The 24,612-nt window shown below is 33.7% G+C and overlaps 1 protein-coding gene across 2 annotated transcripts in view; it reads right to left on the minus strand.

The window, feature by feature from the left end:
* Window positions 1–24,612, minus strand: part of LOC145248787 (kin of IRRE-like protein 1) — a 2,909,730-nt gene that overhangs the window by 1,924,877 nt on the left and 960,241 nt on the right. The window lies entirely within an intron of this gene.

The raw sequence follows: 24,612 nt of genomic DNA on the forward strand, positions 1-24,612 counted from the left end.
GCAACCGACACATGAAAATCGCTGAACGATTAACAGAACATACAAAGCGGCTACCACCCCTCAGAGTGGGAGACCAGGTCAGGATCCAAAACCAAACTGGCCCTTATCCAAGAAAATGGGACAAAACTGGAACTGTCATTGAAGTTCACCAATATGACCAGTATGTTGTACGCATGGACGGATCAGGCAGAGTGACATTACGCAACAGGAAATTCCTACGAAAGTACATGCCGGTGTGTTCCCCTCCTGAAAAACACACCATCAACCATGACCTGAGATACCACTTCAAAGGAGGAAATCCCAACCCACCTACACCAGTGAGTGGGACACTAATAACCCCAGCTGTTCCATCTCAGACTGTCACAAGCTCAAAACTACAGAACAACAATGGGCTTGCACCAGCTTCACCTCCTGTCTGCATTACACCAGATGAGCAGGGTAGACCACCTCATTTCACTCAGCCACCACAGGTCAGACCACCACCAGTAGTGGATGACAGTCAACATCCCACGCCTACATCTACCAGGCCACCTCCCACACCGCAGGCTCCAACGTCTTCACCCATGGTACCAACCACACCGAGAAGGAATGTGACACCTGAAGTAAGACAAAACCAACTTTCCTTTGACCAGCTTCCGAGACGCTCCAATCGGCCACGACAAGAACCAAAGTGGCTCAGGGATTATGAACATTACATGGGACAGAATAATCCCCGAACCGGAGGGCAGTCTACCCAATGATGGTTCACAACCGTTTCTTTATTTTATGTACAAGCAGTACACCTATCATCTATTAATATGCTTTGCAAATAACATCATCCTATCCACAATCCTTACCAGCAACAAACATTAAATCAGTCATTCAGAACACTGTCAAATGACTCGGGGGGGATAGAGGATAGTGCATTACATCATCATAATCTAACCATTAGCACATCTTAAATTAATCTAACAGATAGTTGAATTATTATGTTATACACATCTCACCATAATGTCATTGTATATTTCAGACCTCCATCATTTTGGATTAATAAAGTTGTTGTCCGAAAATAGCATTGACCTGCTTATTTAATAACAGGAACACTGTCCTCTCGTGACACCCCCACCCTTCAAATTAAAAAAGGTTTGAAATATCGATTTTGAAACCTTTATCCTAGAACTTGGTATGAAACGGTTCGGATAAAACATACATAATAGAGATATTTAGCCCAAATATAGAAATATACATTTTCATGTTTTTTTATCACTTTTAAAAAAAGAAAATCAAATATAATGTAAAACATGCAAAAAAAAATAAGTTTTTCTAATTTTTTCATTGTTTATTTTTCCTTTTGTTTCTATGAATGAGAAAGTTAGGTATTTGTATATTCAATACATATACATTTTTAATTTTGCCATTTTTTAATATTTTCTGTGTATTTTCTTCATATCAATACATGCAATAAATATATTTTATAAACATAAAATTTTTAATTTTATTTTTTTATTATTTTTTGTGTGTATTTCTTTAATAATATTATTTTTGTGTGGAATGGAAGGTTAAGTTCTACACAGAGCAACAGCATTAATGTTGTCTCTTCCTTTTATGTGGTCGATTATAGGAGTAGATTATTTTGTAAGCCTCTCTGGTTTTTATTGATCATCTTTTGAAAGAAAGTGAGCTGATTGTGACCAGTGCGAATTTGAACAGGATGTACAATTAAATTGAGAAGAAGTCAAAGTGTTGTAGGGCTGATACAAAACGTTTTCAATAATTGAGTAATTCTTTTGCTAGTTGTTAGCTGTTTCTTTGCCCATCTTCTTGGATGTGAATTCCACCTATGCCCACATAACTGACATCAAGATAAATTCATGCTTCAATAATTAAAGTTGATTTGATCTTTTTAAAAGATTTACTGCAGAATTCGCTCCATTTGTATTTTTCAGGAGACTGGCGAGAAATTTGCTATTGTTGAAAAATTCTTACCAACTTTTCGATAGAACCCTGCCATACCGAGGAATTTCATTAGTTGTTTTTTTTAAATTGTTGGAACATTGTATTTTATGATAGAATTTACTTTTGTCGAGACAAGTTTCACTTCTCCCTGACTGACAAATAATCAACCTATGCGTAACAGAGTTTACTCTTGCTTAAGTTTACATATAGCTCAGTTTCTTGTAGTTTAAAAAATTGTTTCATAATTTTTAGATGGTCATTCCATGAAATGCATCATTTTCTGAAATATTGCTGATACATTTTTCATTCTGAACGGTATTTCTACTAATATAGACCATCTTGAGTGACGAATGCTGAGATTTTCTTCGCCTCGTTGGTTAAAGGTACTTACCATTAACCTTTCATTAGGTCAAATTTGATGGCATATTTTGACTTGCTGATGTTGTCAATGCAATCATCAATTATAGGAATTAAAAATGAGTCTGTCATTGTTATTTCAATAAGTTTTCGAAAATCAGTTACGAATCTATAAGTGACATCGAGTTTTGGTACAGAAATGCAAGATGAACTACACTGACTGTTGTTTGGTTCTATTATAGGTGTATCAGAATTTTTGTAGGAATTTTTGACACCCCTAACACGAAACTGCGAATACAATATGAAAATCTCGGAATTTCTCTGTTAAAAGTGGGTTATTTATTTTCTTTATGGATTATACTTCCAAAATAAACTATTACAGTTGTTTTAAAAGTAATAGAAATATATATTTTTTTTAAAACAGTAATGAATTTTCCGAACTCAATATTTTTCAATTAAAAATCTATCAAAATTTTTCTATTGATTCTATTTTTACGATATTTTCAGGGTCAATGTGAAATTTTATGTTCTTTCCAATAAATCGAATTTAATATTTTAGACAAACGTTTTTTTTTTAATTCACGACCCCCCCCCATCTTATGTGTTTTTCTTTAGCAACTATACTAGGACTTATGTGTTTCTCTTTAGTAACTATACTAGCATGGGTACTCGGTGTTGCCCGGGTGTTTGGAGGTGTGCGTTGAGCAAAAAAAAAAGTGGCAGTAGGAAGGAATGAACCGCGAAGGATGAAAAGAACGTGAAAAAACGTGACATCTTTGCTGTTATGGCCACCGGCAAACTGGAAGTTACGTAGGTTTTAAGTAAGGCTAGACAATCGAAAAGAGGGGATGACTTTCGAAAACATCGGCGAAAAAAGCGACCCCTCCCTGTAGAAAAGTGCGCAGTTGAGGATGAAGATATTAGTGTTTTTAGCCACTGTTTCGGTATTTGTCGTCTTAAGGGTCGAGCTTCAAAACGATACTAGTATTGTGAACATCCGTCGTCTCTGTCAAAAGTTTTAGGCAGACATGCAAATATACATACGTAGATTTATATATTTGTAGCTCAAATTTTCGACCCAAACCAATTAAAAACATTGCCTTATCTCTTAATACTCTTTATGTAAAATTTCAAATGTTTAGACCAGAAATTGTTTGAGTAATTTGGTAGAGACCGCAGATTTCAAATTTTTTAAAACTTTGACCCCTATTATGACCCATTAACATTTATTGTTTTGGGCTTAAATCAAGTTATTAAGTTAGATCCATGTCCAAGGAACTTATATATAAAATTTCAAGTGTGTAGACCCAAAATTGGCGGACGGGTTTGGTAGAGTTCTCACATGTCACATCGTTGAACTTTGATCCCTTAACAGCCAAATGTCTGTCCGAAAACTGATTACAAAGATTTTCCCAAATCTCTCTACCCTGTATATCAAATGTCGAGTCTGTAGACTGAAAATTGACAGAATTATTATGTAGGGAAATGGACACAGATAGACACTTTCACTTTTATAGATATGTAGATTTGTTTCATTGTCTAAATGAGTTTTATTTCTATTAGTGTCTATAATATTTGTTTATGTTGAGACTAGCTTCATTTTAGTTTTCTCATTACCATCAATGTAAGGTTTTTGCATATTAATGTTGCTAATTCTGTTTTTCTCCCTCCGACATGGAGTGCCTATGATATAATTTACTTGATTTTTTTCTTTTCTATTTCATATTGTCCAAAATATTTGGCCTGTTAAGAATAACTTGGAATAAGCAAAAAATTAAGACTATAACGCTCATTTCATAAATACGATATTTACTAGTCATATATCGTATCTAAATTTCAATTTTAGATTTTTTGTGCTATTTTGAAAGCATTGTATAATTTACTTAATCTAAGAGATGTACATCGTTTTTTTTTTCACTTAACCATTTTCTAGAAGTTTTAAAAGCCTCTCATTGTTGGTCAAAAACAAGTTCAAACGAACTAAAACCAAAAGATTCTTGAACGGCTTCTCTCACAGCAAACAAAACAAAATGAACTCCATCGCTTCATTTTATATTCAAAACATAATTTTTTTTTTATCAAAAGCTCACTATGATTCGGTTGGTAAGTAGTAGATTTGTACTGTTTTATAGACACATCCTGCATTACTTGTTGAAAGTAATCAGACATGAAATTCGAATCTTGGTCTGACTGAATGACTGATGTAATCCAAACTAAACAGAAAAAATTGTTAAGGCCTTAATTTAGGGGTTATTATTTCGATTTTACCACAGGAAATTATTATTTCGATTTTATCACAGGAAATTATTATTTCGATTTTACCACAGGAAATTATTATTTCGATTTTATCACAGGAAATTATTATTTCGATTTTATCACAGGAAATTATTATTTCGATTTTACCACAGGAAATTATTATTTCGATTTTATCACAGGAAATTATTATTTCGATTTTATCACAGGAAATTATTATTTCGATTTTATCACAGGAAATTATTATTTCGATTTTACCACAGGAAATTATTATTTCGATTTTATCACAGGAAATTATTATTTCGATTTTATCACAGGAAATTATTATTTCGATTTTATCATAGGAAATTATTATTTCGATTTTACCACAGGAAATTATTATTTCGATTTTATCACAGGAAATTAGCCGGAGTCATAAATAGTCATGAGAGATCGCTCCAACTTAGTGTTTCCTCTCATAACTGGAGTCATGATGTTATTAGTGTCTATTCATAGTCATTTCGAGTGTATCGTAGAATTTGCAAAAATAGAACAGCCCCACTTTGGAACCTTTAGAGCCCTTCAAAAAAGAACATTTTTCTGTTCTATTTTTAAACCTGTCCACAGGCGTGTAAAAGAATCTTTTTATTTCCTAAGTGCAATGTAATGTATTTTAATAGTAAAAGTTTTTTTTTTATTATTTTTATTTTTATTATTATCATTATATAATATATTTTATATAATGATATATAATAATATTTATTTTATATTATTATAGATGATTATTTGTATATTTATTTTATATTAATATTATAAAAAATTATTTGTATATTTATTTTATATTTTATATTACTATTTATGTACGAATGATAAGTTCTTGCGTATTTTTACAGGAACACCGCCTTCCCATGACAGAGAGCCACAACTTATGTTTATTCTAGATATCGTTTCTGTTAATACAACCAATAATAATAAATTGTTAGATTATTTCTAATGTTGTTTTGTGTCACTTTTTCGAAATCAATTATCGCACATGTGAACCACATGGCCATCCCAGAGCATTGGATAATGTCTTTAGACATGCTACACATTAATTGTACGTGTGAGACATTTCTGCTAGAAAGGAATGAAGAGGGTCAAAATACATAATCTATACAAACGCTGTATATCACAAATTTGTTAGAGTCCTTTTGTACTTTTTCGAATAACTCAGCATCAAACACGTTATCGTTTAGCTGCTGCCCAGGTAAAAAAAAAATTAAAACAATAAATAAAAAACATGTATTCACTTTTCTCCGTTTTATTTCATGTCATTCATAGAGATACACGGCTCGGAGTACGATTCCTCGTGTGTTCGCAAAGCATTACTCGAGTCTTTGTAATGCTGATTCGATCCATGAATTGCAGGACATAAAGTGAGAATCATCTGCAATGAGCTTGAAAAGTTTTTATTTGCCATCAGATTTTTTCCAAGTTGAAAATAAATCTGTTCGAAATCGCAAATATACGCATATATCCATACTTTTCTAAATGTATTTTATGTTAGTTTGGTTTATAGCTAATAATCAGCAACACTGTAAAATTGCAGTAATGAGTTAACTTTTATTATCATGCATTAGTGTTATGGCTTTCTCAGATATGTCATATACCATACCCTGCTGATCATTAATATACATATATACATATATAATGTATTTCTGTCTGTTCGCAATTTTGTTAACATTTACAAAACGTATAGTTTCACAAATTAAGCTTCATAATCAAAAGGGTTCTTATACAATTATATTTCTATATATATGCTATTCATTCAAAATGGAATCTACACGCATAAAGTAACTTTATTTGCACATTACATTACAAAAAACCTATTTTAATAATTATTTCGTTTTTACAATAGAATTGTTATAATTGTGTATTTAGGCATATTATTGAAAATTGATTTATTTTATTTATTTACTAATTGCTCGGGACTGTATAAGCAATGAGAAAATTTAAGTGTCTATGTATCATTTGCTATTTCGAGCAAAAGAATATTTTACCTACCCTAGGACGGCTATCACACATATGAAATAACTGTAACTTTCCCAGGGCAGGTAATTTACAGAATGAATATGAAATAATTTTACCTTTTTGGGACGGGTAATTTACAACACATATTTAAAATATGTTTACCTACTTTCGGACGGGTAATTTATATAGATATATGAAAAAATTTAACAGCGTCTCGACAGGTATTGTACAACATATATGGAATAATTTCTTTTCCCACCAAGGCTACCATAATTTTAAGAAAATTGAAATTATTTTTAGAAGATGGATAATTAGGATTCCAAATTCATACATAAATACATTGTGTTGGTTGATGAGTTCGCAACCCTTGCTTCGCCATAAATTTCAACATTACTGCGTTTCTTTCCTTCCCCACTATCGGCTCTATTATTGTGAGAAAAATCATGTCAATTGTGGAAGATGTTTCAGCAGGAATTTAAAATTAATGCATAAATAAATTTACACAATTAAGTGATTAGACAACCCTTGCTTCATTATCAAATTCCACATTACTGTGTTTCATTTTTTCACCACTAATGACAAAAAATTGTTTGGAAAAAAGACGTCATCTTCGGAAGATTACTCAGCAGGCTTTACAAGCAAATAAACAAATATGTTGAAAAGCTTTGTGATTAGGCAACCCTTGCTTCACTACAAAATTCCACAATGCTGTGTTCCTTCTCTCCCTACTACTAATACGATCATTTTAAGTGAAATGATATCATTTCTTGACCATAACTCAGCAGGTTTTCCAAATAATTACAAAAATGCATTGACGTGAATGATGATTAGGCAACTTTTACTTTACCACAATTTTCAATATTAATGTAGTTCTCTCCGCTTCCTACCACAACCACCAACAACACATTAGTAAGAGAAACGATGTCATTTCCGGAATATGATTCCATAGTTATTCCATAGTTATTCCATATTTTTGGAATATGATACTGTGGGAGATTGCATAGTGACCCCAAAATGGACATTACTCCCTCCAGCTCCACCCAAAAGTGAAGGTTTGTTAATTGCTAGCGAACTCCAGAGCACGTAAAAAAGCAACATAACCATGTGTCTTTCTACTCACCACTACAACTGCGACGTCATTCCCCGAAGTTAACATTGAAAATTCAGAAAATCTCAGAAACTGATAAATTGTCTGGGCTGATTATTACAAACACACCAATCCATTAATTCACATTTCATAATTTTTCATAATTCATAGATATGCTACTAATTTCGACAATAATTTCTCATAATTATAACCTGCATTATTGCCCCCATCCCTTACGAAAATAATAAATTTGATATATTTTCTGGGTTTATTATTTCATTACAAACACACCAATCAATGAACTCACATTTCATCATCTTTCATAATTCTTAGATATGTTACTAATTTCGACAATGATTTTTCCTAATTTTAACCCACATTATGCCCCCCCCTTACGATAATAATAATTTTGATATAATGTCCGGGTTTATTATTTCATTACAAACACATCAATCAATTAACTCACATTTCATCATTTTTCATACTCCTTGGATATGTTACTAACTTCGACAATAATTTTTCATAATTTTAAACACATTTTCGCCCCTCACCTTACGAAAATAATAACTTTGATATATTGTCTGGGTTGATTATTTCATTGAAGACACACTAATGGATTTATTCACATTTCATCATTTGTCATTATTCTTGGATATGTTAGTAATTTCGACAATCATTTTTGATATTTGTAACCAACATTAGCGCCCCCTTACTAACATAACTCCGCTATATTGTCTAGATCGATTATTTCATTACAAACAGACCAATCAATTTACTCACATTTCATCATTTTTCATAATTCTTGGATATGTATTTAATTTCGAAAAATCATTTTTTATAATTTTAACCCCCATTATCGCCCCCCTCCTTACGAAAATAACAACTTTGTAATATTGTTTGGGTTGATAGTTTCATTACAAACACACCAATGAATTAGCTCACATTTCATCATTTTTCATAATTCTTTTATAGGTTATTAATTTCGACATTCATTTTTCAAATTTTAACCCACACTATTGTCCCCATTCCTTACGAAAATAATAAGTTTGATATATTTTCTGGGTTTATTATTTCATTACAAACACACCAGAAACACGAATAAACCTAGAACCCCATCCACCAACGTAGACCCCTACTACAAGGGCTCCTTCTCCAAAATCAGGGGTCTACGTTCCAACAGAGGTTGAAACACAATTACAGGAGACGAAACCGGACATATTCTTTCTAAGTGAAACAGGCATAGGGCCAACCACTTCTCTAGACGAATTCATAATAAAAGGATACTCCAACTTAACATCTAAATCTGACCCCCAAGATCGCCATGGGCATGGAACATGTGCCTACATCAAAGATGGTTTTCCATGTGGTAGGGATATCTCCAGAGAAGACCCTAATTTACCTTATATGTGCTTCCGGGTTGCACTAGCTTACACCACTGCATTCATATTTGCCCTCTATCGACCCCACAACAGTGGTGTTACTATCTTTAAGAGCATATCTGAGAAAATTGACCACATCCTGTCTGTTCATCCTTCGGCTAACATTCACATTTGCGGTGACTTCAATGTCCATAATGTGGAATGGCTGACCCACTCAAATAAAACCGATGACGAGGGGAGGTTTTGTCATGGTTTTGCCATTGCCTATGACCTCACTCAGATTGTTCACGAACCCACCCGTGTGCCCGATACACCCGATCAATATGCAAGCCTTCTAGACCTTTTACTCACAACTTCCCCTGAGCTGTGTTCATGTTCCGTTCTATCTCCTCTGGGATCCTCTGACCACTCCATTGTAACAGTTAAGATAAAAATGAAATGTTATAAGTCTTCAGACGTACCTCTTCACTGTACTGTATATCGATACTCTATGGCTGACTGGGATAGCTTCCGTACATTCATATCTGACCTACATCTGCATTCTATGTTTAAAAAGGATGTGTCCTCTATAGTATCAGACCTGACCGAATGGTTACTTATAGGCATAGACCGATTCATACCATCCAAAAAACTCCAACAAAAACCCAACAGCCAGCCATGGTTCTCCCTTGAATGTGCTGCTGCCATCGCGCACAGAAATCATTTTTTCCATAGCTACCAACGTAATAGATGTACTGAGACTAAAGCTGCTTTCAGGACTGCCAGCAACCACTGTAAAAGAGTAATAAAACATGCAAGAGAGCTATATGCCCAGTCTGTTAAATCCAAAGTAGCTGAGCAGCGGCTTGGTTCCCACCAGTTCTGGCAAATAGTAAACAGGATCTTGAACAGAAGTGTGCATTCTATCCCAACTATCATCAATGCACCTGAGGTCATCTCGTCAGCATCAGACAAGGCCAGACTATTTGCCAAGAACTTTGCAGCTAATTCTACCCTATGCAATAATGACCATCAACTCCCTGTATGTCCTCCTATAACAGACAACACGCCATGCAACATACAAATATTTGTGCGTGAGGTCGCCAAGCTAATCAAGAACTTTGATCCCAGTAAAGCAACTGGCCCTGACGGCATTCCAGTTATAGTGCTGAAAAAGCTCCAACTAGAACTTGCCCCCATACTTACAAAACTGTTTAAGCGTTGCCTTAAGGAGAAGCGCTTTCCAACACCCTGGAAAACATCATCAGTATGCCCTATATTTAAGAATTCAGGTGAAAAGTCATCTCCCTCTCAGTACAGACCAATAAGTCTCCTGTGTGTGATGAGTAAGTTGTTGGAATCCATATTAAATAAAGAAGTAGTAAACCACCTCAACAGAAACAACCTTCTTAGTGACATGCAATATGGTTTCCGCTCTGCAAGATCTACAGCAAATGTGCTAACGGTTATATCACATAGGATTAGTGAATCTCTTGACAAAGGTTTCCTTTCCAGGGCAATTCTCTTGACATATCGAAGACCTTCGATAAGGTAATGGCATAAGGGCCTACTTCACAAGATTTCCAGCTACGGTATTACTGGAAATATTTTCTCAATTATTAAATCATTTCTCTCCGATAGGTTCATAAGAGTAGTGGTTGATGGGCAGAAATCAGAGGCCCACAGTATTAATGCTGGAGTCCCCCAGGGGTCCATCTTGGGCCCAACTCTCTTCCTGATCTACATAAATGATCTCCAAAGACACATACTTAAATCATTCGTTGACATCTATGCTAATGACACGACCATCTATGGCAACACATCAAAGGCCGTAAATGACAAAGTTCTCTCTAATTCTCTCTGCTCTGATCTTGAGCACGTGGTACAATGGGGGAAGAGGTAGCTGGTCACTTTTAATGCATCAAAAACCAAGCTTCTATCTTTACATCATCAACGCTCTGATCCCCATCTAGTATCAATTGAAATGGATGACTCTCATCTTGGAGAGGCTCCGTGTTTTGATAAGCTTCTGGGCTTGACCTTTACTCCTGATCTGAAATGGAACACGTACATCAAATCTGTTGCTAGGGACGCTGGGAAAATAGTGGGGTCCTTCTACCGCTCCAGAAGATATCTCACTACTGATGCAATTCTCTATCTGTATAAAAGCCAAGTATGTCCAAGGATGGAGTACTGCTGCCACACCTGGGCAGGAGCTGCTAAAAACAGCCTATCCTACCTTGACAGATTACAAAATAGATTTTGTGGTTTAGTGGGGGATGCCCTTTTCTCTTCCCTGCAACCTCTCTCCCACAGAAGAGACGTTTCGAGCTTGTCTTTGCTTTATCGTTATTTCCATGGCAGGTGCTCGTCTGAGCTTCAATCCTTCGTCTCCTCTCGCCAATCTTTCACGAGAAACACCCGTCTTGCTGAAACTACTGTCAACAATTTTCTCCACTCTTTATCTGTGCCTAAATCCAAACGTAGATTCCATGAGCAAAGCTTCTTTCTTAGAACTGCACGCCAGTGGAACTCTCTGCCGCTTGCCTGTTTCCCACCTGACTACAACTTGGACGTCTTCAAGTCCAACATAAACAAACTCCTGACAAACCGCCCCCTTAAGTAAGACACTCTATCAAAACCCCCAATACTAATGATTGCTGCAGTACTGTCTCATTGATTGCTGTGCACACAATAACCCTTATCCCTGAGTGGCCTTCGGGCCTTGATAAGTGGTGACCTCCATGTAAAAAAAAACAAAAAAAAACACCAATCAATTAACTCACATTTCATCATTTTTCATAATTCTTGCATATGTTACTAATTTGGACAATCATTTTTCATAATTTTAATCTACATTCTCGCCTCCCCCCTTACGAAAATAATAACTGATATATTGTCTGGGCTGAGTGTTTCATTACAAACACACCAATCGATTAATTCAGATTTCATCATTTTTCATAATTCTTGCAATATGTTACTAATTTCGACAATTTTTTCATAATTTTAACCCACATAATCACCCCTTACAGAAATAATGACTTTTATATATTGTCTGAGCCGATTATTTTATTATAAACTCACATTTCATCATTATTCATAATTCTTGGATATGTTACCTTTTTCGACAATCATTTTTCTTAATTTTAACCCACATTTTGACCCCCTCTTACAAAAATAATAACTTTGATATATTGTCTGGTTTGATTATTTCATTAAAAAAAAAACACGAATCAATTAACTCAAATTTCATCATTTTTAATAATTGCTGGATATGTTACTAATTTCGACAATTATTTTTCATAATTTTAACCTAAATCATCGCCATATTAAAATGGTTTTCTAAATAATAACTTTAATATTTCAACACAGTCTGTATTCTGTATGTCAGTTTCTTATTTAATATATCATTAGGTGAAAGTACAAAATAGTTTTAAAAACCTCCGCATATTAAGATTGGCTTTCTAAATAAAGTGAGTATTTCAGCATGATCCTTATTCTGTGTATCATGTTTTTTATTAATAAAATTGTTAGGTGAAAGATACGTTCCTTTCTCCATATTAAGAATGGCTTTCTAAATAATAACAGCACGATCCATATCCTGTGTGCCATTTTTAAATTTTTAAATTGTTAGATGAGAGTACAGAATAGTTAAAAACATACGCTCCCCATATTAATAATGGCTTTCTGAGTAATAACGTCATTATTTCAGCACAATCCGTATTCCGAATGTTAGTTTTCCTTCCCCCTCTTTTAAAAATATATATGAAATAAAGTAAGTATGAAATCGTAAATTGCTTCAACCATTTCCAGGACTGATACAATATCACCGCATTACTTAAAAATAGATATGAAATAAAGAACATTTGAGATCGTAAACTGCTTCAGCCATTTTCGGGACTGGCTCTATATCAACCGCGCCCCCCTCTTAAAAATAAATATGGAATAAAGGAATATTGAGATCCTAAACTGCCTCAGTCATTTCCGGGATTAACACCATATCCTCACCCCCTATTCTTAAAATATAATCTGTGTCGATTATTATGGATCTTTGCTTTGTTTTGTTTTGTTTTTTTAAGGAGGAGATAATGCCTGGTATGAAACTATATTACGCTTACATGGCCTTTTTGTTAAGATCAAAGTGTAGTATCTGTTCTGGTCCAGCATTTCGGCGACCTCATCTCCCCACCCCATTTGTTTTTAAGGAGGGGGATAATGGTGAAAACAACTTAGTTGCGAGGTGTGATTTAGTGATGGTATTTAATTGATGCACCACAAAAATAATACTCGGAAGTTCTTATCTAGAATAACTTTTGCAAAGATACACGAAAATATAAACTCAAATATGAAACAAAAATTAATAAAAGAAAAAAAAGAACAGGCTAGTAATTAAATGTAATTCATAAAAAGCATTTCAAATGTATTTAAAATACATTTCATGTTGGAAACTTTTCGCCGTTTTTCACATACGTCTCCTTGGTTGAATTTTAATATTAATATCAAAGAATTATTTTTATTGGTCGTTGATTTTATTATATCAGACTTTAAATTTGTTCATCAATGATGTTTAATAGCATTTTAATTGACAAAATGTTTATTTAAATTTTAAACTTTTTTGAAACCTTCTATATCAAGTGCATTCTTTTCAACTAATTCATGCAAAGATTAAAATTTTGGTTTATAACCAAATAAAATCATTTTAAATCGTATTGTGGCATTAGTATAATCTATAGGTTTTAGTTTTGATGATAGTTTAAACAAATATTTATCATCAGTATTAACAGTGGAAATTAAGTTTTAAATATATCACAAGAATCGTTTTTAGAATCGGAAATTAGGCTACAATTATTTTTGATTCCGATACCGATTCTCCAAAGAAGTTCCGATTTTTCTGATTCCCGATTCAGATTCCATTTAATCTCCCTAACACTATTATTCTTGCTAATCATAAATGACCACCCTAATAAAATTGTACCTGAGCTTGGTATATTTGCTGGTGATACCACACACTATAATAGGCATGAGGAAACGATCAATGTGCACATATCCGAGGTCAGCACAAAAACACACTTTCAATCTGTAGAGGAATACGGCGGTAAATGCATAACAACATTTAATGCTATTAAAACTGAGCTTTCTTTTAACAACTAAAAAACCTTTCAACCAATGATTGCTATGACAAATAACACCTTACCTGTGAATCAATCTTTAAAATTCAGCAGCCTAGCATTCATAGGTAACATGAATTAAAAAATGAGGACATTGCCAATACTATTGCAAAGAAGGTGGCCTCCGTCTACCGTACTAGAATATTACTCGAACTAGAGAGCATCTTATATCCTCCAAAATCAGCATGCATGTGGTGTTGTTGCCACATCTGAACTGGAACATCTATTGCAAACTGCTACACTCTTAGAGTAAAAAAGTCAAATCTGATGAGTGCTGCACTGTCGTGCAATTTGCCACTACTGTTCTATCGCCGCAATGCCACGTCTCAGTGTCTCTTTTACCATGAATTTTTAATGAAATGAGTTGATAAACTCCTAGCACCCGTGTCGCCTCGACGGACAAGCAAAACCAAAATCACATGATGACGAAAAGATCTGTGGGAACATGCCAACCGGATGCTAACGTCTCCAGCATAAAAGACAAAATAAAAAATCTTCGTTTGCACATGGCTCCACGCATCGCTTCCGTTTGGAAAAAGAAAAATAAGAAACCATAAAAAGAATTATGAACCAATGGCAGAGCTCCCCGCCGAAAATAAAGGCCCAAATTATCACAGCCGCTGGGAGCCGGTTTACGACTATAAAAGGAGGGGACCAGAAAGAAAAAAGAGGAGAGATTCGCCTAGCTGCGTCAGTGAACGCACGGACAGTCTTCCACCCGACCTAAAGAAATGAAGAAGAAAAAGAAAAGAAAAGGAGAGATTCGCCTAGCTGCGTCAGTGAACGCACAGACATTCTTCCACCCGACCTAAAGAGATGAAGAAGAAGAAGAAGAAGAAATAAGGCACCAGTGAACTGAAGCCAACTCCGCTCTCACGTTATAAGCCGAGACGCCTTCAACTCTAACAATGCCTATCTTACACAAACCAAAGAAGAAAAAGAAGAAAAACACAGGAGGCAAAAACGCCGCGCTGCTAGCTTGATAAATGTAGTCGTCGCTCTCCAGTTAAAAGCCTGACACATATCACCGAAGTAGCACGACTGGCCGCCACTTACCACCCCCCGTCGTCTGAAAAGATAAGTACGCTTTGTTTAATTATAATACCCTACAAAAGTCACTCCTGATCAATGCATACACAAGCTGGACTACTATTCTCAATTTTCCTACAACAATTATTTCTCTTCCCACGCGCGAACAAACAATAGTGACCCGAACTTCAGATGAAAACACATTTCCCTTCTTGCAACAACACCAGTCCTGCAACGAACATTGGCCACATACGCGCGGACATATTGTAACTAAAACGTTCATTTCTTTTAACAGCAAATAAACGACATTTATCTTATCCATTAATTGTGTCTTTGTTTCCTTCAATTCCTCATTCGTTTCATTATCCTCTTGTAACGGGATTGGGGTATTTATATATATCCTAGTCCCCTACAGATCCTACTCATTTTTCCCTCGTATTTTGGTATTTACACCGCTTTTTCTGCTTCTGTTCCCATTAGTTTTCATCTAATGGGAACAGGAATTTAGCTGATCCACACAGTCTTCTATTGGACACGATCTCAAGTAACAATGTACTTTTTTCAGGGTGAAAAATAATTATATATATATATATATATGTGTGTGTGTGTGAGAGAGAGAGAGAGAGAGAGAGAGAAGATCAGATATAAATTTGACGACGGAGTAACTTAAGAAAGAGGGAGTGAAAGTAAATCAAGATTAATCTGAACGAAGTGCACAAATGAACTGGATGTTATCTTTTTCTCAGCCAATATCTTTGAGTTCGTTTATTAAAACAGTTAACGTTGAAGAATATATACTTTGCTATCAGCGCTAATCTATGCATCAAAAACAGTTCGAGTCGAATTTATCTTTAAAATAAAGAAAAATGAAGTCAAGTGTGTTTATAGTCTTATTTGCCACAGTTCAGAAAAAATAACTTGCGACGTTTATGTTTATATAAACATAAACGTCGCAAGTTATTTTTTCTGACTTTCAATATCAATTAATAATGAAACACAAGCAACTCTTTTGCTTTCTACCATGAGGCAAAGAAAAAATATCACGCAAGAAAAATAAAACATTGAATAAGATAAGCAATATGCGTGAGAAGGGGACAGAAATATTTTAGAATTCTATCTCGATATTAAACGAAATAAAAATATTAGTTTTTATAAACTATAAATATATGCGAAAGTTGGAGATAAATAGTCTCTATTAAAATACTTAGACATGTCAAAAATATTTGAGAACATTTAATACTTTATGGACGATTGTTTTTAATAACATTGTATGACTCTCCCCTTTGGTTGTGTTCAATTTATTAAAAAAAAAACTCACGATTTTCTCAATTTTTTTATTCCACTTGACAAGTTAGGATTAATTTAAATTTTTTACTGCCAAATTGTGTACGGAAAATGGAGGAAATCACGCATTGATAATGTAAATATTCTCCTGTCAATTACATAAACCTCATTATATTTTTCCTATAAATAATATTACAAAATAAAATATACAAATTTTGGTCAACTAAAATAGTTTATTGCAATTACAAAAAACGGTTTTCATTTTATAAAATAATATTTATGGATTTAGAGTCCCACAAACCATTGCTAACGAACATGTTAAAAATTTTAAACATGCTACGCCGCAAATTGTTGTTTTAAAGACAATATTTTACAAATAAAATTTGGACTCACGTTGTGTAGATAAGGATAGTTTAGGCAGTTTGAAACTACATAGTACTATAAGAAAATATTTTCAAATTTTTACTAGATTTGATTATAAATATCTTGCATGCGATGGAAGGACAAGCAATTAAAAGCGAACTTTTATGTCACTTTGTATTGAGCCTGATTTATTTAAATTATTCGTCTGGAAGAGTTAAATAACTTTAAATGCTTAAACGAGCGGTTGAGAAAAACCAAGTGCAGATATTCAGTTCTGTGTAAAGTGGCAAGCGAACCCCTGAACGAAAACGATAATGGCACAATGACAAGCTACGTTACTTGCAACTTTTATAATAAATTTCATATTTAGAATATTTGAAGAAAAATGTTACAACCTAAATGTCGTCCCTTACGAAGCGTATAAAGGTTACGTTACATTTTATCGGTTGGAGTCGCAATTTTCATTATTCTTTTGATTATAGTCATCATAGTGATTATAGATTGAACCATCAATATTCCAAGGAATGTTTGGCACAATAAAAGTAATCACTTGCCCATTGGTTAAGAAAGTTAAAAATTTCGTATAATTATTTTTAGCAATAAATGCACCAACATTCAGTACGATACATGTAAAATATGATGCGTGGACAAGCATTTTCAATTCTTTTAATTGCTGCAATAGACACTTCCAGTAAACATTAAAAATAATTAGATTTCAGGGCATTTTCAAGTGAATATTAAGAACAATAATAGTTACACATTTTAAGGAATCATATTTTTCTTTAATGTTCGTAATTATATATATATATATATATATATATATGTGTGTGTGTGTGTGTGTGTGTGTGTGTGTATATGTGGAAACATACTTTATTTCCTCATAATATATACTAATCCTTATTTAAGAAGCTCAATGTAATTACAGAGCAATATAATGAATGAATGACAAAAGTCTATATTCCAAAGTTCATGAGGTGGACCATCTTACAATTTTATTCATTTCATTCAGTTGACATTTAAAATTCTTGACAGTATCTGTTTAGCAGCACAAAATAAATCACCTTAATTATTAAATCAATCAGTGAATCTATTTTGTCCTTAACTCATCAGAAGAAATAGCAACAATCAATCCATCAAAAGGAGATAAAGTTTTGACATGATTGAAATCCGAAAATTGGGAGAGAAGCTGTAAATACCTTTAATATGTTTTCATTACGCCATTTTGAATTTAGAAATAAAGTCACTAAACCCATCTATTCGAACTAACAAATTCTGCGTCTGATGCCAAGAAAGGTGGGCTATCTCTACCGTGCCAGAAATTAACTTACGCCTGAGAGTATCCTGTACCTTTACAAAGCTACTATTCGACCATTTCGACGATTGGTCCTGAACTGCCAGCTGGGCTACAGCCTCTGTCTCATCGACGAAATGTTGCACCCCTCTGTCTGTTTTACAAGTATTTTAATGGTAGATACGCCGACGAACTACAAGCCCTCCCGAAAAACCCCATAAGCAGCAAAATATCACTCATATACAGTAGAGATCCCCAGATGCCAGAAAGCCTCCTCCTCTAACGGTTGTTTAGCCAGAACTGTCAGACTTTGGAATTCAATTCTGGGTTCCTGTTTACCAGACTATACTGACATGCAGACGTTCAAGTGTAATGTGAATAGACATCTTGCTTCTCATCTCCCTAAACAATGTTTCTGCAATTATGTCCCAGATTATGCCCCTACATCAAAGTGGCGCTATGCCTTGTTTGGGATGAAAATGCAATAAAGAAAAATATCAAACCTCCGATATCTGTGTTGAAGTCTTTGGTATGGGTGTTTAATTCCTAAATGCATTTTATTCCGTTATTTATCTGCTGTTGTGTAGAACGAATGTCTGTAATAATAAATTTTCAGTTGTCTATTGAAAAACGTGCGAAATTGTAATGAATGGCGTTCATGATGTTTGTTGAAGCTCACACCTAGCGTAACCTTCTTCACTGCACGTAGTAACTAACGTTGTCATTGTAACATGTGAGATCTGGAGTTAATGTGAGTTGAGTAAACTTATGGCGATAACATTTTTGCATATCAGCACTTTTCCGTTATTCATGTAAAAGCCGAGATCAAGCGAATCAAAAAGTTTACGAATTATACAGATTATTGAAAACAATAAATTGATCGCAAAAATAACATTTTGGGATGCATTTTGTAACATATGAGAAAAATCTAAAATAAGATTTAGAGCATAATGCATAATTATGTTACATGAAGATATGACCACATGATGCACAACGTGTAAATATTTTCCATGCTTAGATGGTAGATAGGTATAAATATCAAACATATACTTGTGAATAGATATGCGTCGAAGCAGATGTAACAATTCAAGATATAGGTTATTTTATCATTTTATTGCAATTTAGTTTCTTATTCTTTAAAAAGACTTTAAATTTGCATTCGGATATGCAGAAATATGCAGGAATGTAATAAAATACACGAGAAGGTTAGATAAATTTTTAAACTGTAATAAAAATATACATTGCTTAGTGTAATGTGTATGTGTGCTTCAATATATGTATATGTAAATGTTTACATGTGTGTGTGTGTGTTATGCGTGTTTCCATTAATGCATTGCATATACATTGCATGCTGCTCGTGGTTCAACTATTGATGGATAAAAACATTCTTGGCAGGAAATCAGACGATCGGATTTGGAAGTTGATGGCCAGAAAACTTTATCGAGAAGAAATAAGAAATAAAAAAAATCCTACTAGAAGACAAATATATAAAAACGAAGAAATGAATTTCATGTAAATTGTCAAGTGACGAAAAATGAAACAAATATACGTGCATACCTTTTATAAGAAACTACATGAGCTTAGTTTTGAAACTATGTGTGTGAGAATATATCTATAAAGAACGTTGTGTGTGTCTGTGTGTACAGTCGCGCGCGAGTTTGTTCCCTATAGACTCCTAAACAGCAGGAACGATTTTTTTATTTCACAAAAATTAATTTTATGTGCTTGGCAATATTTCTAGATAGATTTTCTATCGTAAGATCTTCGATAAGTATTTATAATCGATAAGTATTTATAATCGATAAGTATTTATGATCGATAATTGAAAAAATCAAATGAAAGAAAGAATTGTCGATTTTGATCAAAGTTACGGTTTATACGGTCTAAAATCACAAATGCATTTGAGAAATGTTGTTGTTGTTATTGTTATTGTTGTTGTTATTGTTATTGTTATTGTTATTGTTGTTGTTATTGTTATTGTTAATGTTATTGTTATTGTTATTGTCGTACAAACATTTCCGGCAGATAAAAATCACAAGTTGATTCTTTAATATTAATAGGGCACATTCAAAATGACTGTTTGTGTTTAAAGCACAATTGAACCACGATATTTAACCTTTTCATATTAACCCTTAGGTAACGCCGTTTTATATAAAAATAATTTTATAGAACCAACAATATGCATTGTGAACTCAGTAACTATGGAACTTCCTCTCGGTACTTCGCAATGGGTCTCCAGCTAAAGCGGGCAATTAATCGATTTGAATAAAAAAAAAGCAATTTCACCGATTTCCATGACACTAAAATATGGGAAGATCAAACATTCGTCTATCTTCATTAAATCCCGGCCAACATCGGGTCTCATTACTAATATATATATATATATATATATATATATATATATATATATATATATATATATATATATATATATATATACAGATGCAAGTACGTATGTGTATATATATTAGCATGCAAATATATAAATTTATTGGACATTCCAAAGTCACAGAAGTATTCATTTAATTCGCACACACACATATATATATATACACATATACACACACATGCATACATATATATGTATATATATACATATATATATACACATACACACACACACACACACACACATATATATATATATATATATATATATATATATATACCCTTTTAAGAAATTTATATTTACCCATCTTTTGGAAATTAAGAAAAAAAAAAGGTTAACTTTAGTGCAAATGCAACACCCCAACTTCCTTCGGCTGCTTACTACGATTGCCGACTCGAAATGATTAATTACTTAATATTTCTCAATTCTGGCGGTAATAAAAGGTGATTTTGGAACTTGCAGTTGACCTTGCAGACTCTAACAACCTCATCCGCCAATTTCGGACCTAAACACTTGAAATTTTAGATTGACATGAGTCAAACTTTATATATATATATATATATATGTATAAGGAATGAAAAAATGTACCAGCGGTGGTTGACGTTATGTTTAAAGAAAAAATAGAAAAAACCGAATGAAATTATTAAAAAATCAACGTTTCGTCCTTGTCTCAGAGGACATCTTCAGGATAATTGAAATAAAAATGTGATAAAAGAAAAAGTCATAGATCGTGCGAAAAAAGACAGTTTTTTAAAATCCAACCCATGTCGGGAAAGGACGAATATGTGTGCGTATGGGAAGGTTGTTTGATGTCTATATATACAATTTTAAAATGCATTTAAAATAAATATGTACATTTTTTTTTTTTTTTTTTTTTTTTTTTTCTTCTGCGAAACTACTCATTTTCCTGAAACATTCAAAGAAAAACGGCTAGCCAGGATCCACCCTGATACCTTGCTCTTTGATTATTATTTTCCCTATGCTAGGGGTTAAATGGTAGAAGCCTTTTCTTTGCGTAATAGTATTAGTATTCAAAATTAGTGCTGATTCTAAAAGTCTTCTTTTAGCTCTATCTATCACGTATTTAATAATTTTCGCTTGATCTAAATTAAATGAGTGATCGTGTTCTGCCATTGTGCAGAACACGATCACTCATTTAATTTAGATCAAGCGAAAATTATTAAATACGTGATAGATAGAGCTAAAAGAAGACTTTTAGAATCAGCACTAATTTTGAATACTAATACTATTACGCAAAGAAAAGGCTTCTACCATTTAACCCCTAGCATAGGGAAAATAATAATCAAAGAGCAAGGTATCAGGGTGGATCCTGGCTAGCCGTTTTTCTTTGAATGTTTCAGGAAAATGAGTAGTTTCGCAGAAAAAAAAAAAAAAAAAAATGTACATATTTATTTTAAATGCATTTTAAAATTGTATATATAGACATCAAACAACCTTCCCATACGCACACATATTCGTCCTTTCCCGACATGGGTTGGATTTTAAAAAACTGTCTTTTTTCGCACGATCTATGACTTTTTCTTTTATCACATTTTTATTTCAATTATCCTGAAGATGTCCTCTGAGACAAGGACGAAACGTTGATTTTTTAATAATTTCATTCGGTTTTTTCTATTTTTTCTTTAAACATATATATATATATATATATATATATATATATATATATATATATTAAAAAGTTTGACTCATGTCAATCTAAAATTTCAAGTGTTTAGGTCCGAAATTGGCGGATGAGGTTGTTAGAGTCTGCAAGGTCAACTTTTTCAATTTCGAACTCAACGTCGCAGTCAAATTTTTACCTCCATACAGAATAAAATGCTTGCTGGATGTGTGGATACTCTTTGCGTAAAATTTCAGATGTTTAGACCCAAAATTGGCTGAATAGTTTGCTAGAGACCGCAAAGGTAAAATCTTTTGAACTTTGGCAGCCAAACCTTGGCCCAAAACGACTAAAAAGCTTGCCCTATGTCTGAATACTCCTTTATGTAAAATTTCAAATGTTTCTACCAGAAATTGGCTGAGAAATTTGGTAGAGACCGCAGAGGTCATTTAAAATAAAACTTTGACCCCATTTTAGGCCCATTTAACATTTATTGTTTTGGGCTCAAATTAAATTAAAAAAGTTTGGTCCATGTCCAACTAGCCTACATCTAGAAATTCAAGTTTTAAAACCCACAATTGGTGGAGGAGTTTGGTAGAGTTTTCAAAGGTCAAATCGTGACCGAAAACCAATTAAAAAGATTTTCCCAAATCTCAATATCCCTTCTGTAAAATCCTGAGTCTGTAGACTTAAAATCGTCACAGTAGTTTGGTAGGGAAATGGACACACACAGACACACACACGGGCAAACAATTTCACTTTATAGATATACTAGCACTTCAGCATGGCTCTGTTCATAACTTTATGTGCATATATATGTAAACACACACACACACACACACACACACACACACACACACACACACACATATATATATATATATATTAAAAAGTTTGACTCATGTACAGGTAACCTACATCTAAAATTTCAAGTGTTTAGACCTAAATTGGCGCAGGAGTTTGGTAGAGTCTGCAAAGGTCAACTTTTTAAAATTTGAACTCTTCGCAGTAAAATTTTCACTCAAAAACTCATCAAAAAGCTTGCTGCATCTCTGAATACCCTTTATGTAAAATGTCAAATGTTCAGACTCAAAATTGGCTAGATAATTTGCTAAAGACCGCAAAGGTCAAATCTTTTTAACTTTGATACTTTGGCAACCAAATTTTCGGCCAAAAACCGATTTAAAAGCTTCCCCTATGTCTGAATACATTTTATGAAAAAATTAAAATGTTTAAACCAGAAATTTGCTGAGAGGTCAAAATTTTATAAACTTTTACCTCAATTTTGACCTCTGAAAATTTACTGTGTTAGGCTCAAATAAAATTAAAGATTGATCCATGTCAAAGGACCCTACATCTAAAATTTAAAGTGTTAAGACTCAAAATTGTTGAACGTGTTTTGTAGGGTTTTCAAAGGGAAAATCGTTGTCTTTTAACTCCTTAATAACCAAATTTCTGGCCGAGCACCAATTTAAAAGATTTTACCAAATCTCAATACCCTTATGCCAAATCTCAATACCCTTATGCCAAATCTCAATACCCTTATGCCAAATCTCAATACCCTTATACCAAATCTCAATACCCTTATGCCAAATCTCAATATCCTTATGCCAAATCTCAATACCCTTATACCGAATCTCAATACCCTTATACCAAATCTCAATACCCTTATGCCAAATGTCGAGAAAATTGACAGAATAGTTTGATAGGGAAATACACAGACAATTTTACTTTTACAGATATATATATATATATATATATATATATATATATATATATATATACATATAGATAGATATATAGATAGATAGATATGGATAGATATATAGATAGATATGTTCCCACGTCGATATCTAAGGCTGAATTAAATATTCAACTGTGATCGCTTAAAATATGTATGTAAACGCACATTGTCACGCTGTACTACAACTGGTTTGAAATTGTGTATATGCGTGCCAAATAAGAAAAAAAGATTTTTTATTAAATAAGTATTTATTTGCTTTTTTTTAATTACATTTTCACCCCAAACAAGGCACATTGCCACTTTGGTGTAGGGGGCTACTATCAGAGGCAGCAACTACTGGGGCACTATGTTGGGAGTTGGGCAGCAAGATGTCGGTTCACGTTGTACTTGAACTTCTGCATGTCAGTACAGTTAGGGAAGCAGGAACCTGGAATGGAATTCCAGAGTCTAGCGGTTCTGGGGAAGAAACTATTGGAGTAGAAAGATCTTTTACATCTAGAGATCTCTACTGTGTGGGTCTTTGTGTGCAGTATCTACCGGAACAGATGGTATTTATTTGCTCCCCCACTGAGCAAATTAGGCACAAGGCCGTTTTTAATGTGAGGTAAAAACCAGCTCCCCTAAAAGTAGGCAAAAAGGGGGCACTCTGGTTACCAAAAATAATAATTGTCCCAGTATAGAGGGTTTCCCCTCCATTGACTGGTACAAATTATCTTAAGTGCAGTATCTACCGGAACAGATGGT

This window comes from Euprymna scolopes, chromosome 27 (assembly GCF_053919585.1).
Source record: "Euprymna scolopes isolate OS-2025 chromosome 27, ASM5391958v1, whole genome shotgun sequence".
Lineage (NCBI taxonomy): Eukaryota > Metazoa > Mollusca > Cephalopoda > Sepiida > Sepiolidae > Euprymna > Euprymna scolopes.